General features: G+C 42.3%; 1 protein-coding gene across 2 annotated transcripts in view; it reads left to right on the forward strand.

Moving 5' to 3' along the window:
• The first annotated feature begins 2,687 nt into the window (after positions 1-2,687).
• LOC126234706 (glutathione S-transferase D5-like) overlaps positions 2,688-16,671 on the forward strand; it is a 49,895-nt gene continuing 35,911 nt past the window's right edge. The window contains exon 1 of one of the 2 annotated variants that reach the window (XM_049943451.1): positions 2,688-2,741. The gene's annotated coding sequence lies outside the window, so the exon portion shown is untranslated. Of the gene's footprint in view, positions 2,742-14,901; positions 14,951-16,671 lie in introns of those variants that run through there. The other variant, XM_049943450.1, reaches the window with a different exon arrangement.

The raw sequence follows: 16,671 nt of genomic DNA on the forward strand, positions 1-16,671 counted from the left end.
ACAAGTGCAAATTCGTGTTAGAACATGTGGAGTATTTGAATATACAACAGTTAAAGTGATGAGACTAATCCTTAACTAAACCGCAGATTAGTGCTTCTCCCGACCCCTTTAATTGTTACTCTCTATGATGTTCCAATCCCAGTTGCATCACACATTTCTCAGACATAGTACGGAAGATTCAGTGTAGCTGGTATTGTGGTTGTATTACTCTTCAAATACAATTGCTTCATTAGCTACAACTGTTTCATGTATTGCTGTACGTCATGACATATCTTTCTCAGGACTTTTTACTGTAACTTTTTGTATTAGCGTGTTGTATCGCGATGAAATTGTTGTCCTAAGAATCATACTTCACATTGGCAAGCCTTTTGGACAAAGTAGAATGGTAGTTCGCACCAAAGTGATAGCATATAGTGGAAACGATATTGTTTCCCTCGTCTTTTTCAGTCTGGTAATGTAATGGGGCCTAAATAATCAAGATGTAGGTGCCATGTCCTCACTATAGTTATTATTGAGGAACAAAATTAATAGTTAGAAAAGTATTAACTGTAAGCAAACAAAATGATTAACATATAAATAAACGCTTCGAGTTTCAACAATATTACAAAAATGTTTACTTAAAAGTAGTACAGGTGCAATAAAATGGTTGTGACGTCTCAGAATTACAGGAGTGTTTTAGAAATATTCCCGTGTAATTCGTTTCAGTTCCAGCCTTGTTGGTAGTGAAATTCGCAGGACTTTCTTAAGTCAGTTACCAAGTCATCTTATTCCACTTACTCCCAGTCCAATAACTGATCCAGGAGAGGAATAATACGGGCTGTGCATATTCTGTGGAAGAAGTGGTCGAATGCTAACATACTCTAACAAAGGCCCAGGAATATGTCTGAGTTTTTGCGCTTCACAGGCGTTAGCAGTAACCGACATATGGGGATAGCCAAAAGACACAGCCACATAATTCCGGCATTACGCTACTACGATTCTCTTCAGTGTTTGGAAGACATTCCAGCCTGCCTGCTTCACAGTAATTAATTTTAACCCGTAGTTTCTGATCCTTTCTGGCGGATATTCGTGGATCATGTTAAGAACCGTTCGTCTTGCGATAGTGTATCTTCTTTCGTTCCTGTAGTTCGTCAGTTACGGCCTGGGTAAGATATCCCTGAGATAATAAATATATCTGGATCACAGCACTGTGTATAACTGTGATGTGACTCAGAAAACTGATGAAGTATGAAATGGACCATCTGAATTATGCTGCTGCAAATATATGGTAACGTTGGATAAAGGTAAGTAAAAGGTGAAATGGAGAAGTACAAGGAGCTTGTGAAGGTCCACAGTAATGGAGGTGGTAAGGAATGAAAACATTAAATGAACGTTGGAAATACATTTCCTACAGGCATATTCATATATGTGGATGGTGAAAGAATACCTACAAAAATCGTAGTGCGTGATGTGGTGCTGTGGTTAACACACTGGACTCGCATTCGGGATGACGACGCTTCAAATCCGCCTCCGGCCAACTGAATTCAGACATTCCGTGATTTCCCTAAATCGTTTTCGGCAAATGCTGACATACATCCTTCGACAGGGCATGACCGAGCTTCTTCTCCGTCTCTAATGACCTCGTTGTCAACGGGACGTTTAACTCAAATATCTTTCCCTTTTTTTTTTTTTGAAAACGTTGGGATGTGGGTACTTCCAGGAAGGGGGAAGAGAGATGGATGCAGGAAGGACTGAACTGAAGGAATTTCAGAGGCTGCGCAGGAAAGACAGCTGGCGAATCTGCATACGACGACATCTAGGAGCAAATTGTGTGTTTCTTTACAGTAACGAAACAGTCTCTTGTGTGCTGCAACAAAGTTATTTGTAATTAGAAACATTGAGGTCTTTATTATTCAGTTGATGAGGAGATAGAGTACAGTTTTACTTTTACAAAACATTAATAACAGATTTAAAGCAGATCACATCTTAATTTGTATGTAAAGTGCTATGGTACTTTTCAAAATTTACATTCACATATCCTGACGAGGTTCGCTGGTTTTTCTCCATGTGACCACAGGTCTATACTATGCAGGAAGGTCGTAAGAATGAACACAGAATATTTTAAAAGGTATAATTAGTTTAATGTGATGAAAAATGCGCATTGCTTAAAAGAACGCTGAAAATCTATTTAGAAAAAAGCTGAAACGCGTCTGCATTAAAATTATCTGCTTTGCAGGTAGAAAAGTCAGTTCTACTAATTGTAAACCGACATCTAGTATATAAATCAGCTGCAGATAATGGCTACGCCAGTACATAGTAATCTGCAGGAATAGTGAAACTGGTAGTGAAAGTAAGTATAGAAGCAAAGTTATATAGCGCCATGCATTACAAAATCTAAAACAAGTGATCAATGTTGCATGGTGTGAGTGTCGTAGTTGAATAGATAAAATCAGCATCAAAAAAGTTGAAAGCCTGATGAGTGATAAACGGCAGACTAAATGATCCACTGTCTCACATCCTTCTTTGCAGTTAAAATGATCCAGTTAGTGGGGAGACAATGTAGGAACTAAACGTGAAGCGAATCAGTACGATTCACCAGTATCTGTCTTCCTATCGCGTCATTGTGCTGGCAACTGCAGTCACCGTGACGCAGCACTTCCAGCGCTATTAAGGCAGGAGGTAGCCTCCCATCCCGATATAGACGCCGAGGCATCCGGCAAACAGCTCCACGCCCAGCTCATCGCAGCCAGACGCCAAACCTGGTATGTAATGCACCGACACTAACTCTCCTAACTGTACCACATAAATAATTACGTGTTTCTAGAGCAGTAACTAGTCACAAAGTCAATTAAATCTTTTATATAAGAAACTTCCAGCACCCGTAATTGCCCGGTTACGTAGACTGTCGCAACACGAAAAACTAATTAACACGTCGGCACTACACATATCATTTTGGGTTATAATAGCTATACGTGGGAGAGCGTTATCCTGTTGGAGAACACCCCCTGGAATGTTGTTCATGAACAGCAGCACAACAAGGCCAATGACCAGATAGACGTACAAACTTGCAGTCAGGGTGCGTGGGATAACCGCGAGAGTGCTCCTGCTGTCATACGATATCGCTTCCCAGAACGTAACACCATGTGCAAGTGCAGTGTGTGTGGCACGCATACAGATTGGTTGCAGGCCCTCTCTACTGTCATTTTTCTAGCCAACCCACAGCCATCACTGGCACCGAGGCAGAACCATCTTTCACCAGAAAACGCAACATACCTCCACCCTGCCAGCCAACGAGCTCTCGCTTGACACAAGTCGCAAATGGCGGTGATTTGGGTTCAAGTGGAATGCACGCTACAGAGCTGTCACTGAAGTACCCGTTTTGCAACTGTCCGTTGTGTCACTATGATGCCAACTGCTGCTGAAATTGGTGCTGCAGATGCCCCGTGGCCGTCTGGAGCCCCGTCTTCTTGCGAGCACAGTTTTGTATCAACGGCTGCCGGCAATCATGTACATTGACTACATTCCTGTCAAGTCTTTATGCAGTATCGCAGAAGAAACATTCATATTCTCGTAGCCCTATTGTAAGACCTCGTTTAAACTCAGTGAGGTGTTGATGACTGCTTCTTCGTCGCGCTAAAGGCATTCTCGACTAATATCAACTCACCACGTACAACAGCATGTATTTAAAACAATCCTGATTTGCATCCTTACCTGATCTGCACTACTAGCGCCATTCTTATACCACCAGCGCGAAATTTTAATAGATATAACCTTTCTAATGTAGAAACACGCCTACCGACTTTTGACTATGTCTCACAACTCCTTGATGTTGTGATTTTTTGCCGTCAGTGTATTTATTCCAAACATCTTTCTAGATAGTAAATGCTAAGTAGTATATGTACCAAGTTTGGCTGAAATAGATCCAGGGGTTCAGCCAGAACTTTATGACCACCAACCTTACAGCTGCTATGTCTACGTTTGGCGAGGAAAATAGCGGCAACGAGTCGTGTCATCGAAGTAATGACGCGTTGGTAGGTCGCTGGAGGGAGTTGGCACCACATCTAGGCATACAATCACCTTATTCCCGTAAATACCGCATAGGGGTGGAGGAGCTCTGACGTCACTTTCAATCACATTCCAGATGTGTTCGACTGGATTCAGACCCAGAGATTTGGGGGGTGGGGGTGCGGGGGGGTAGGAGGGGAGCACGTCAATTGGAACTCTCCACTGTGTTCCTCGAACCACTCCATCACATTCCTGGCCTTGTGACATGACGCATTATCTTCTTGAAAAAAGCCACTTCTGTCGGGAAACATGATCTTCATGAAGGGGTGTATGTGGTCTGCAATCAGTGCCTTGCATGAGCTCCACTGGATGTTCACTCGGATGTTTCCCAGAGCATAAAGGAGCCGTCAGCTCAAATGCTTCGATTCTCTTTTGTTCCTATTTTCTCACAGTCCAAGTTTTACTGCCACAAAATGCTGTGTACATCCTGTGAACTTACTTCCTGAAATTAAGACCTATGTTAGATACTACCAGACTTCTGTTGGCCAGGATTGACCTTTCTGCGAGTGCTAGTCTGATTGTTATGTCCTCCTTGCTCTGTCCGCCATGGGTTTTTCTGCTGCCTAGGTAGCAGAATTCCTTAACTTCGTCTACTTCCTCATCGCCAGTTATGATGTTAGGTTTCTCGCTGTTCTCATTTCTGCTGCTCCTCTTTACTTTCGTCGTTTCTGATTTCCTTACAATTCATATTCCGTAATCATTAGACTGTTCATTCCATTCAGCAGAACCTGTAATTCTTCTTCAATTTCGCTGAGGATAGCAGTGTCATCAGCGGGTCTCACCACTGATGTCTTTTCACCTTTAATATTAATTCCATTCTTGAACCTTTCTTTTATGTCTGTCATTGCTTCTTCGATGTATAGACTGATGAGCCGATGCGAAGAATACAATCCTGTCGAACATCCCCAGTCTTACTGTTCTCTCTCGGTGCTCGTATATATCATACTTGTATACTACCCATCTTTTCAGCGACAGCTACGGTCGCAGGTTCGAATCCTGCCTCGGGCATGGATGTGTGTGATGTCCTTAGGTTAGTTAGGTTTAAGTAGTTCTAAGTTCTAGGCGACTTATGATCTCGGAAGTTAAGTCGCATAGTGCTCAGAGCCATTTGAACCTACCCATCTTTTCCTGTATCGTACCCCTATTTTTCTCAGAATTTCGAATATCATACACAATTTTACATTATCGAATGCTTTTCCAGATCGACAAATCCTATGAACATATCTTGATTTTTCTTCAGTCTTGCTTCCGTTACCTGACGCAACGTCAGAACTGTCCCTCTGCTGCCTTCACTTTTCCTAAAGCCAAAGTGATCGTCATCTAACAGAGCCTCAATTTTCATTTCCAGTCTTCTGTATATTTTTCTTGTCAGCAACTGGGATGTATGTGCTAATAAGCCGCTAATTCTTGCAGTTTACGACTTTTTCTATCTTCGGGATTTTCGCGGTAATGTTTTTTCGAATGTCTGTTATATCGCCCGTCTCATACATTCTATAAACGAGCATGAACAGTCGTTTCGTTGCCACTTCCCCGAATGATTTTAGAAATTCCGATGCAGTGTTACCTATCCCTTCTGTTTCAGTCTTATTTGATCTTAAGTCTTCCAAATCTCTTTTAAATTCTCGTTGATCCTATTATTGGATCCTTTATCTCTTCCCTGTCGACTCCTGTTTCTTCCTCACCTTTGATATTTGTTGTCTAGTGATTTTGGTCTGGAGTCCACAACCACAGCAACTAACGTAGACTCGGCTTACTCACATATAGGTCTTCGTCTCTATAGTGTGTGGCAGTGGTTGCATTTAAAGCATGTAAAGAGTCTTAACACGAGGATTTACTTTCATGTTATCAACCATGTCGTATGTATCGTGAACGGTAATGGTCCTTATAACACTCCATAGGGATGCTCCCTAAGCCGCTTCATCACTGTCCTCTTAACGGACAAATTTTGCTGTTTTTATTAAATACGCAACATTCTCAGCGTACTAAATTTTAAGACAAACGTAATAATAGAAAAGTGATCCAATACTCTGACTTATAAAAACTTTTCAGTCGGCGCTGGTGTTGATTAGAATTCAAAGACGGCAGTATCAGCAACCTACTTCTGCAAACGGTCTTTGTACTTCTTTACAGTACTCGTACTTGTCGCTATACTGCGAAAAAATGTGCCTTTCACAAGCACGCGGGTCTGTTATTAGTTTTCTTCTTTAGATACGCGGTTAAATACTTTCCTTGATCTATTAACTTCTTGAATCGTGAGTGGCTGAGCTCTCCGCTCCTCCACACATATAACTACAGCCTGTACTGAAGTAATGCAACTTCCAGCTCAAAAACTGTAATTAATGCTCAGTGAAATGAGTTTCATCATTGTGGAATTAATACGAGTACTGACGTGGTCTATGGAATGCACAATGGGTAAACTACACAACGAAAATTAAGTGAGTTTATTGCTGACTTTTCCATGTCTACGTATGGAGGATTACAAAGATAGAAGTGGACCGAAAGGTATTTAGTCAATGTACAGGTCGACTGATGGATGTAAAGATGTTTTCAGGAAGATGTTGAAACAGTGTGTTCTTCGCATTCATTCTTGGCACTAGTTCATGAGGTATTCGCCGAGGCAGGGAGACTCAAGAAAGGCAGTGAAATCTCCTGGCCTGCAAAATCACCTAAGGTTCGACGTGTCTTTCACAGTTTGGCAAATCGAGCTCAACACCTCATCGAAGTCAACAGTGAATTTTTCAAACGTCTTTTGTAAAAAGACAGTTCTCGAGTTCACTAAATGTGTTAGCTCACTTCTTGTCAGGCTTATTGAACTGTCAGACGAATAAACATTTCACGAGCCTTTTTCATTTTGGTCGCCTTGCATCTTATACACTAGTAACTAACCTGAGTTACGTTGAAGTGAATGCTACGCGCCATACATCTACATCCCTACCGTAGAGTTGAACTACATTTGTTTTCCATTCGCTGACAGAAAATGGAAGGAACAGATTGCTCATATGTACGTCAGATATTGTCAGCGCAGGCTTGCCGGATGAACCTCGGGACATTTTGATTAATAAGTCGCATCTGCTTTACACAGCAAAATACCGAGACTTCGCCGCTGTTCGGAGATGAGCATTGCTGTCTGCTTCTACAGTGCCGTCGTTTTCGTAATCCCCTCGTCCACTCCCCTCCCGGACAAATTTCTGCGGACACCGCTGGTGACGAGGAATGCAAGCTAACCGTCTAGTAGGCAACGTCAAACGCAACAAATACGTTATTGTCTTTTCAGTGGTGTTTGTTACTAGTTTCTAACTGTAGGCGTTATCACTGAGATAATGCTGATCTCTTTCCCCTGTTTTTCTAATAATCCAACATTTCTGAGCATTCTATGTCCTCTTATTCCCAAACAATGTAGAGGCGGCACTTGATTCCAGAGCGCATTGTTCAGTTGCTCTCGTAGTGTGCTCTTGTTCCATGCTAGTACATTGCTGTCTGTCCTCTTACCATCGTGGAATGCACAGGCAAAATATGTCTGAAAAAAAGGAAACTTTCGGACATGTATTATCGAATCAGAAAAGCATAAGGAAGGAAAATTAATTACAGGTTAAGGGTAAGACAGCTCAAAGAATATGGAAGTTTTGTTGCGTCGCCTTTTATTAGCAGCGATAAACCTTTTGAAGACGTTATTACTGCAAACAGAATTGTTGTGAACGTAAGTAGTAACCTCCCCACATGTACAACTGTCTCTTCAATAAATGAACCATTCATGTTTCAGATAATAACTTGCTTTTATTTATTTGTTTCTACGAATCAGAATTACAATAAACCATATTATTGCGATATTCTTCAACAAAACCTCCGTTCAATGCAACAGCCTTACGACACCTTACTGACAGGGCATGTATGACTGCATGGTACTAGTCTACTGATCGACGTCGGACCCAACGTCCTGCTGCATCAGCACTCCATCATCCACGTACTGCGTTCCGCAGAGTGCATCCTTCATTGGGCCAAACAGTGGAAGTCGGAAGGTGCAAGATCCTGGCTATAGGAGGAAGAACAGGCACACAAGTTTGCGTACCCTAACTAGCAGAAATGTGTGTAAATTACTAAGGGACCAAACTGCTGAGGTCATCGGTCCCTAGACTTACACACTACATAAACTAACATGCTAATAACAAAACACACATCCATGCCCGAAGGAGGACTCGAACCTCCAGCTAGAGGGGACGCGCAGTTAATACCATGGCGCCTCTAACAGCGCGGCCACTTCGCGCGGCTCTGCTGGTTATAAAAAATTGTATATTTGAGTTTGATGAATCCTGGAGAATGTTATTGTCATCATGTCTGGTGCCAACAGTGAGGTACGGAGGAGGCGATGTTACAAAATGAAGCTATAGTTAGGGTGTGCTCCACTTACTGCAGTTAAGAAAGCACAGAATGCAGAATCCGTGACATGGCGCCAATTAGTAGACTAGTGCCACAACTACCAACATAAACGTCCAGTTGGACAGCGAGGCGTTTGGCTGCGATTCATCGACCACCTCGAATGAGACAGCTCACACGTTACAACACTGCAGGAGTCACGTCTGCGTGCAGCCGGTGAGAACACGGGAGATCGGGCAAGTTTGCGTGACCTTGATGTGATGACGGCAGACACCTCGCACAACCACTCACCGAGCTTTTGTTCACTGCCAGCTTTCTGCAGAGATTCTGCAAGCGCGTATGATTATCTGCGATGCTCTGGTTTTCTGCCAAAAAAAAAACTCAATGACAGCTCTCTACTTGGAACGCACCTGCTTTGCAGATGCCATTTTGAAGTCTATATATAGCTCGACCACATGTCGTAACTTCATGAAACTATAAGAGCCGAAGGGGAAATATTCCTCGAAGCCCCACGACAAATTCCGAATTATTTCCACCGAAACTGGCCGAGTAAAAAGTGTTGCATTACTTACTGAACGCCTTCGTAAAATCATCTTTTAAAAAAAAGACGAATAAAAAAGTGTCGACTACATAGTTCGCGACTAACCAGCTCCCCATACAGTACAGCCTTCACAAAAGTATAGCTTTGTCCTCGCATTGTAAGTGAGCGTCTGCATCTGCCCCCTAAGTACTGTATGCATCATTTCACGTTTCGTATAATTCAGTTAAACATTATGCAATTTACCTTAAAATGGTCTTACCAAGAACGCAAAAAAAAGGCAACTAATACCGGCAACGGAGGGTTTTGGGCGCCAAGTGTTAAGCGTACATCGCTCGTAGCGAAAAAAAGTCCTCAAACCGGCTCTAGGAATGCACCCATTTGCCTCAAGCCTTAGTGACACGGCAAACGTTTGGTTTTGGAGAGGTAGGGATGAGATAGAGTTGGACAGATTCCGTGTGCTATGTTTCACAGAATTTATATCGAATATATTTCCAAAACACATACTAAATATCAGGCGCCACAAAGAAAGAAACATTTGCTCAAATTACAACATATTAACATAAAGTCTTGAGAATAGTGTTAACAAATTTTCAGTTTGCGCTCGGCAATAGTTATCGTTTTAACAGAACTGCGTAATAACTCCATCAACCGGAGCGTTTCTAGGAGCTACACTACAACTGGTGCTGTGGTGGAATCTTCACACATTCGTCAATGCTTCCACATTGACCGTGAAGTACGTTGAGGCGACAGAAGTCATGGGATAGCGAAATGTACGTATACAGATGATGGTAGTATCCCGGACATAAGATATAAAAGGTCAGTGCGCTTGCAGAGCTGTCACTTGATCCCTTTGAAAAAGTTTCTGACGTGATTATGGGAATTGACAGACTTTGAACGTGGAATGGTAGTAGGAGCTAGACGCATGAGACATTCCAATTTTGTAAATCGTTACGCAGTTCAGTACTCAGATGAATAGTGTCCAGAGTATGCCTAGACTATCAGATTTCAGGCATTACCTCTCACCACCGACAACGCAGTGGCCGAAGGTCTTCACTTAATGACCGAGAGAAGCGGCTTTTGCGTAGAGTATAAGACCGACGCGAATACCTTGGATTACACCACGACAACGCCTGCAGAGCCTCTCCTGGGCTCGTGACCATATCGGTTGGACTTTATTTTACAGGTCCATCTTGATCATACAAACTTTTACACTTAACTATCACCGGTTTCGGCTACTGCCATCTTCAGATCATAAAATATTCTGATGTAGTACCAACGTCAAACTAAACATGTAGGTACATAATGAACACTTACTATGTGCGTACATGTTTAGTTTGATACTACATCCAAATATTTTATAACCTGAAGATGGCAGTAGCCGAAACCGGTAATACTTAAGTGTAAAAGTTTGTATGATTAAGACGAAGCTGTACAATAAAGTGCCAAAAATATGATCACGGACTCATTTTCAGAATTTATGTCTTCAGTTGTGTCCTATACGACTGTAATACCGTGGACTGGTCTTATGAGTTCAAGTGTGGCGCACGCCCCATGAAGCCGTGGGCCCAAGTTGTCAATAATGTACTGTGCAAGCTGGTGGTGGCTACATAATGGCGTGCGCTGTGGTGTGGGCTGTTTTTACATGGAATGGACTCGGTCCTCTGGTGAAATTGAACCGATCTTTGACTGGAAATGTTTATGTTCGGCTACTTTGAGACCATCTACAGCCATGCATGGACTTCATGATCCCAAACAACGACGGAATTTTTATGGGTGACAATGTGCGATATCACTGGCCCACAATTGTTCGCGATTGGTTTGAAGAACATTCTGAACAATTCGAGCGAATGATTCGGCCACGCATATCGCTCGACGGGAATCACGCCGAGAATTTATGCGACGTAATCCAGAGGTCAGTTCGTGCACAAAATCCGTACCAGCAACACATGCGCAGTTGTGTACGGCTATAGAGACAGCATGGCTCATTATTTCTGTAGGTGACTTCCAGCAACTTATTGATTCGATACCGCGTCGAGTTTCTGAACCACGCTGGGCAGAAGGCGTTTGGCACAATATTAGGAGTAGCCCCTTGACATTTGTCACCTCACCCAAATTCACCACGGGCAAGGTCCCAGAACTCGGCGCTTATCTTTCCGCCTCGGTCGGTGCAGGGACAGCCCCGCCCCCTGTATGTCCCAGCAGCGTTGCTTGACATTACAACTACGAAATTCAAATGCTACGCCGCTACCATTGAAATGGTGCCGTTTCCATAACGGCACGCATTTCATAACAATATCGTTCTGCTTTTCAGCGGGCCTGTACACTCCCGTTTCTTACATTAAGGTTACGTTTGAAACAGATAAGGAGTCCCTTATACAGGGTCCCTAAAATACAGGAAGCCATCAGCGTCTGCAGTGACCACTTGGATTCTTTCAAGTTGTAACATGATAACTGAGAAATGTAACAACTATTGCTGTAAGACTGAGGTTTACAAAAACCACATGTAAATAATAGTTAAACACACAAAACTAAGTGGAACAGTAAAGTAAATCATCAAAAAACCGCGTTACAGTGAGACACAGGTGTAATAACAGGCTGGCATTAAAACTGCGGCACATGGATCTTGTTGGTGTTCAGTTCGAAAGCAACCATTGTTTCTCAAACGTTACATAAAAGCCCAAGAGAAATTCTGCAACAATTTGTAAGCTGATTCGTTTCCAATTTTCAGTCATAACTCTTTGATAACTCTGATGCAGAAGATATATTGACACATGCCTAAAATTTCGCAAGCGTAACGTAAGTTTCATACACGTGCTTCTGAAGAAAAGTGACTGATTAATCTTAGCTTGGAATTCTGCATGGATAATGATTTTTTTTTTTTTGTGCAACGATTCTCATCTTATAGACGACGACTGATCTGAACTGTGACTGCCAGCCGAACTACAACAGCAGTACATAATGTGGACCTGAAAACACTATGTAAAATAAAGCATAGTGCATGCTGGTGCAAAGCATATGCACTACTCTTTGCAAAGGATCCGTTAGATGGGACAACGAGTCATGTGAAAACCATTGCTGGGTCTGAAGTAAAGCCACTCGGATTCATGATCAAACAGAAATTTTAATGTAGTGCAAAAGACAAGTGCTGGTAATTTTAATAATGGCGATATAATACTCGAGTACTTTGCTTTCGTGATAGGTTGCCCGGAATGGACAACCGCAACCATCTCAAAAGTGGTCGAAAAATCCACTGAACTCCTAATTTTACCATAAGAACGTGATCAGCATAACCTGCTTACTAATACTCAAGTGAGAGCGGGACTGATTTGTATGTGTGCTTACAGATGTCTACGTCCACGTGCGTCCATGCTTCTGAACGTACCAGGAAGGAATAATAAGTACCATTAGTATTTAAATAAACATACAACACGAGAGATTTCTCTGCAATAAAAGTGATTCAAAAGTAATATGCGCTTAAAGGAACGTAGGTGAAGTACACATGGAATATGCAGTGTAAGCTAGGAGCACGTAGCAATCTCATTTATGTTATTGCAGCATCGGAGGTTACCGACTGTTTGGTGGCAAAACTGAAACCAGACAGAATGGTGTTTCTTCCAGCAGGACATGTACTCTCTAACTGAAATTCGCATTAAGGTCACTGGCTGGCTTGCGCAGGTCAAAGTCCTTGAGCCCCATGATGATTTCACACACAGATAATGTCGCATGTGAGCCGGCCGAAGTGGCCGTGCAGTTCTAGGCGCTGCAGTCTGGAACCGCGAGACTGCTACGTTCGCAGGTTCGAATCCTGCCTCGGGCATGGATGTGTGTGATGTCCTTAGGTTAGTTAGGTTTAAGTAGTTCTAAGTTCTAGGGGACTGATGACCTCAGAAGTTGAGTCCCATAGTGCTCAGAGCCATTTTGTCGTATGTGAGCTAGGTGGAGCAAACTGCATGTGCGTATAAAATGGGGAGTTGTCTTGACGTCACAAACTTGAAGTTGATATTCGCTGTGTTAGCTGCCCCAAACATTAGCTCCTGGTAGAAGTGTTTTGATAAAAATGGAAGTTTTTTGATAAAAAATGCCAGCTTGCATCATTTATGGCTGCGCTAATGAATCTGATAATAGTCTAAAGCAGGGCTTCCCAACCTTTTCAGCTGGCGGACCCCTTCTTCAGTCGAAAATCCATGGCAGACCCCTACTCAGTAGAGAGCAAAGTAACTTTAAATTTCAGAGCGAAACCCATGGCAACTGAAAGCTTCTTAATGCAAGTGCCATGTTCCCAATGACGCACCCTCCCCCTCCCCTCCCCACCCCCCCTCCACCCCCACCCCCACCCGTTGTATCAATAGTCTTTGGTTTAGAGATGAGTGAAAACAACTTGAAGGTCAAAAATCGACTTATGAAATAGGTAGTGCACTGACAAAGCAAGTTTAACATTTAATGATTCCTGGGGCCGCATACGTGCCAGCGAGCGGTGTTATTGGTCGACAAAGCTCGCTCCGCGCATGCGTAACAGGTTTCAGCGCATCTAGTGCAGTGAGCTGGCGCACAAACGACCCCCGTATTATTGCGAAACAGTCGATCAGAGAAGCCGCATTCTCCGGCACTAAACTGTGTATGCGTTCTCACTAAGGAACCGCAAAGGCTGCTTGGGAATACGACCTGAAGTAAAAGTACCCATGTCTTTCAAACGAAAAAAAAAAATTGTGATGAATTTGATTTTCGCATTTTTATTCAATAATTTTACTCATTATTTTACACGATTTGGTGAAAGGTGGCAGCGGACCCCCTAGAAAGAGCCGGCGGACCCCTAAGGGGTCCTCGGACCACACGTTGGGAAGCCCTGGTCTAAAGTATAAAGGAATCACATTCCATTCGTAAGCGAACTCGTTCAAGCTCTAATTTCTTTTGTATAAATGAATTTTTGTTGCTCTGTTCACTTGTATTATAGCGCTTTTATATCTGCCGTTTGACTTTAGACTTTCTGTCAGTCCAACTCAAAAAGGTGGCTAGGATGATGTGAAGGAAAGATTGGAAACCAACAGAACACTGCAAAATACGCTTTTAAAAATTTCGGGAAGAGGGCGTATATCAAACATCAGTTTCGTCAGTCCATATTAAGGAAAATGCTGGATTACGAAAGCAGTGTCTGCATATCACACACTCTCTTCTTCGTTATTAGAAATATGTAAACCAAAATTCATTAACGACACGAAATGTCAAAAATGCGTTTAACACCAAAGAAGTGTCTAAAAATGCCTTCCTGCTGTCGTGTTATTCGCGAAAGCATTGTAATATTTTCCATTTAAAACAACGGTTGCGTATATACGACAAAAATGAAGAGGGATAAGCAATCGTAAACAGCAGTCTGGCAATCTCTCGGAGCATCTAAAACGGCATCGCCGGCTACATAGCAACGCACGGCGTTAGTCTGCAGAGCCATCTCATTAGATCTCCGTGGCAGCCTGACAAAAATAATACACTTGGGAAGGAAACGGAAGACTTGCGAGTGGCGCATTTGTTCGCTTATGAAATAAGTAGGCGGAGATAGCAGACAAGTTTCAGTTTATCTCTTGACGTAGCGGTTGCAACATTTCTTGGCGCCACAAAGATAACAAGGGATTTGAGTTTGCACCTGAATCATGCAGCTCTAAATTGGCGGAAGAATAAACGCCTGTTGTGTAGTTTTGGCAGGTTTGTTAAGTAACTATTCTTTCGCCAAATGACCTTCAAACAACGGAGTGAACGTTTAACAAAATAATCGTTGTTTCTTTACAATCGAAATAATACAGTAGTTGTTGCAATCTAAGGTTCGTGGAGCCGGTGAATATAGTTCGCTACTTCGGTTTATCTTGTTGCGTCATTTTGTCTGAGTCAGCGGCGACCGTGACTCAGCATCTTCAACGGTATAAAACAAGCTGCTGCCTCGCAGCCTAATAACAGGCGCCGGAAATTCCACAACGCACAACACTCCACAGCCAGACGCCACATCTGGTACGTTATGCACAACAGTCTCTCTCTTACCTATCGACACGAATTCTCCATTTTGCCTGACAAGAATAATTAGGGTCTTCAAGAGCTGTAACCTGTCACAAATTTGCTTCATTTCAGTTCATTTCATCCACCGAGACTACAGTATTTCTGTTCTCCTATGTATTCCTCGCTCTGCGTAATATTTTTTCTGCCCAGATAATCTGTTCATCTGGAAAAAATTCCTTGTGTCCAGATCACTAGATGAGATCAGGAAACAGAAATAACTCACGAGTCGAAATTGGAAGATCAGGCTGGAGCTCGATCTCCTGACATCAGGTCACGTCTGAACAGGCACAATGTTCTCATCTCAGACGTGCCTCCTTCTCCTTTTTGTATAATGTGTCCAATAGCGTTGCCTAATGAGAGCATCTTAGTTTTTATGCGTTTCCAAATATTTAGTTGAGATGTCTTCTGTGCCCCTCTCCCAAAAACAACCGTGTTTTTATTTTCCACAGCGACAAAACGATTTTCACATTAGTGTCGTAAATTTTCACGATCGCCAACCCACTTCGAAATTCTTCTGCAAGTAATTGTGTATCCACTTTTCATCATCAGTCATATGATATAGTCATAATTCATACGAATTATAGTTCAGCTTTAACAAATTCTTGAATGAAGTCAACAACCTTGACAATAGTTGCAAATTCTAGTTCCTCTCATAGAGATTTTTACTAATGATAATGTGTGCCTGTGCATATGAGATGACTACAACTTCACCATACGAACAAACTTGCTACAAGGAATTTCTGATATGAAACGGTGATTTTTATGGAGTCATTTCTTCAGAAACAATCATAACAGAGGATCTACAACAGTGTTCCTATATCCACATTTATATTCATTTATACTATCACACAGATATCAGGACGTTTGATTAGTGATGGCCGGCCGAAGTGGCCGTGCGGTTAAAGGCGCTGCAGTCTGGAACCGCAAGACCGCTACGGTCGCAGGTTCGAATCCTGCCTCGGGCATGGATGTTTGTGATGTCCTTAGGTTAGTTAGGTTTAACTAGTTCTAAGTTCTAGGGGACTAATGACCTCAGCAGTTGAGTCCCACAGTGCTCAGAGCCATTTGAACCATTTTGATTAGTGATGTTTGTATCAAGTGCAGATACCACTTTTGTAACTAAAACGTATTCATAATTAATTACATTTGTACGGAACGTGCCTTCCCGACGTACTAAGGCAGGCACTAACTAATAAATGCACGTTGCACCTCTTTCAAGGGAATCACACTTATTAAGTGGGATATAACTTCATTTACCATATGTATGGCTATCCTCTTATTTAAGTTTCCGTTTATTTTAATGACGAATTTTATAATGACTGAGCTTCGCATAGTATGTATGACAGCAGTCAGACGTGTTTTCGTGTCCCTATCTTTGCAACTATTTGAGTGGCATTTCGTTTTAGAGCAACGCAATGCGTTTTATTTGCATTTAACCGTCCTCGGTGCCTCGAATATGTGGCATGAATGAAAGTGTACAAATAGTTATATGAAACTCAGTTCTGAAGCTGTTACGTGGTACATTTTGGAGTTTGTATCAATGTTAAGTTTCAAACAAATTTTTCCTTAAGTTAATGCAAATTTCTCATTCGTAGTGATAAGTGATCTGTGCTACACTTGTGCTGTGCTATGCTGGATCTGTTTGCTACAATATTTTGTAAAACAGAACCTAGAGA

This window comes from Schistocerca nitens, chromosome 2 (assembly GCF_023898315.1).
Source record: "Schistocerca nitens isolate TAMUIC-IGC-003100 chromosome 2, iqSchNite1.1, whole genome shotgun sequence".
Classification (NCBI taxonomy): Eukaryota; Metazoa; Arthropoda; class Insecta; order Orthoptera; family Acrididae; genus Schistocerca; species Schistocerca nitens.